Below are 2500 nucleotides of genomic sequence, written 5' to 3'. Positions count from 1 at the left end.
GCGGAAGCGGCTAACGTTGGGCAAAACTGACCCGAAAACAGTTCAGCGGGGGAAAACTAAGCGGATGCGGCCACGCGTTGGGGAAAACTAAGCGGATACGGCCAAGAGTCGGTGGAAAATGGCCCGAAAACAGTCCAGCGGCAAGCGGAAGCGGCTAACGTTGGGCAAAACTGACCCGAAAACAGTTCAGCGGGGGAAAACTAAGCGGATGCGGCCACGCGTTGGGGAAAACTAAGCGGATACGGCCAAGTGTTGGGGAAAAATGGCCCGAAAACAGCCCAGCGGCAAGCGGAAGCGGCTAACGTTGGGCAAAAGTGACCCGAAAACAGTTCAGCGGGGGAAAACTAAGCGGATGCGGCCACGCGTTGGGGAAAACTAAGCGGATACGGCCAAGGGTCGGTGAAAAAGGGCCCGAAAACAGTCCAGCGGCAAGCGGAAGCCGCTAACGTTGGGCAAAAGTGACCCGAAAACAGTCCAGCGGGGGAAAACTAAGCGGATGCGGCCAAGCGTTGGGGAAAACTAAGCGGATACGGCCAAGCGTCGGTGAAAAAGGCCCGAAAACAGTCCAGCGGTAAGCCGAAGCGGCTAACGTTGGGCAAAAATGGCCAAAAGCGGTGGAGCAGGGCGGTCTGAATCTATGCATCCACATAAAATGGGGGGTAAACCTGGGGGATTTCCAGGGGGTGGTAACCCTGGGCGTGGCTGGAGACCCAAAATGCATATTCCCCTATAGGGGGGAAGGATTTTTGGAAGAGGCAGCCCCTCATGTACATGCCAAGCGGGGTGTACATGGCCCCTGTGGGTGCCTCCGTCGGTGTAAAATGGCCCGAAAAACAAGATTATGTTACCCGAAAACACGATTATGTTACCGAAAAAACACGGTTGAGCGGGGGCAGTAAGTAAGCACGGTTGAGCGGGGGCAAAAAACACGGTTGAGCGGGGGCAAAAAACACGGTGCAGCGGGGACAAAAGACACGATTTTGTTACCGAAAAACACGGCCCGTCGGGGGCAAGGAACACGAATATGTTACCGAAAAACACGGACCACGCGGGTTGAAATCCCCAGCCGTAGAGCCGGCGAAACACGGTGGGGCAGGGCGTCTAAGCGTGGAGGCGCCCGTAAGACCGATGCGGGTTGAAATCCCCAGCCGTAAAGCCGGCGAAAAGCGGTCGGGCAGGGTGACTCCGCGTGGAGTTTCGCCCGTAAGGCCGATGCGGGTAGCCGCGCGGGTTGAAATCCCCAACCGTAAAGCCGGTGAAACACGGTTCATTGGGGCGCCTAAGCGTGGAGGCGCCCCGCAGAGACCGAGCGGGTTGAAATCCCCAGCCGTAAATCCGGCGAAACACGGTTCATTGGGGCGCCTAAGCGTGGAGGCGCCCCGCAGAGACCGAGCGGGTTGAAATCCCCAGCCGTAAAGCCGGCGAAACACGGTTCATTGGGGCGCCTAAGCGTGGAGGCGCCCCGCAGAGACCGAGCGGGTTGAAATCCCCAGCCGTAAAGCCGGCGAAACACTTTCGGGCAGGGCGACTCCGCGTGGAGTTTCGCCCGTAAGACCGATGCGGGTAGCCGCGCGGGTTGAAATCCCCAGCCGTAAAGCCGGCGAAACACGGTTCATTGGGGCGCCTAAGCGTGGAGGCGCCCCGCAGAGACCGAGCGGGTTGAAATCCCCAGCCGTAAAGCTGGCGAAACACGTTCGGGCAGGGCGTCTAAGCGTGGAGGCGCCCGTAAGACCGATGCGGGTAGCCGCCCGGGTTGAAATCCCCAGCCGTAAAGCCGGCGAAAAACGGTTGAGCGGGGCGCCTAAGCGTGGAGGCGCCCCGCAGTGACCGAGCGGGTTGAAATCCCCAGCCGTAAAGCCGGCGAAACACGGTTGAGCGGGGCGCCTAAGCGTGGAGGCGCCCCGCAGAGACCGAGCGGGTTGAAATCCCCAGCCGTAAAGCCGGCGAAAAACGTTCGGGCAGGGCGACTCCGCGTGGAGTTTCGCCCGTAAGACCGATGCGGGTAGCCGCGCGGGTTGAAATCCCCAGCCGTAAAGCCGGCGAAACACGGTTCATTGGGGCGCCTAAGCGTGGAGGCGCCCTCAGAGACCGAGCGGGTTGAAATCCCCAGCCGTAAAGCCGGCGAAACACGTTCGGGCAGGGCGTCTAAGCGTGGAGGCGCCTGTAAGACCGATGCGGGTAGCCGCGCTGGTTGAAATCCCCAGCCGTAAAGCCGACGAAACACGGTTGAGCGGGGCGCCTAAGCGTGGAGGCGCCCCGCAGTGACCGAGCGGGTTGAAATCCCCAGCCGTAAAGCCGGCGAAACACGGTTGAGCGGGGTGCCTAAGCGTGGAGGCGCCCCGCAGAGACCGATGCGGGTTGAAATCCCCAGCCGTAAAGCCGGCGAAACACGATCGGGCAGGGCGTCTAAGCGTGGAGGCGCCCGTAAGACCGATGCGGGTAGCCGCAAGGGTTGAAATCCCCAGCTGTAAAGCCGGCGAAACACGGTTGAGCGGGGCGC

This window comes from Carex rostrata, chromosome 5, assembly GCF_964058835.1.
Source record: "Carex rostrata chromosome 5, lpCarRost1.2, whole genome shotgun sequence".
In the NCBI taxonomy this organism is placed as follows: Eukaryota; Viridiplantae; Streptophyta; class Magnoliopsida; order Poales; family Cyperaceae; genus Carex; species Carex rostrata.
The sequence above is the reverse complement of the archived record's forward strand: the minus strand, read 5'-3'. Positions refer to the sequence as shown.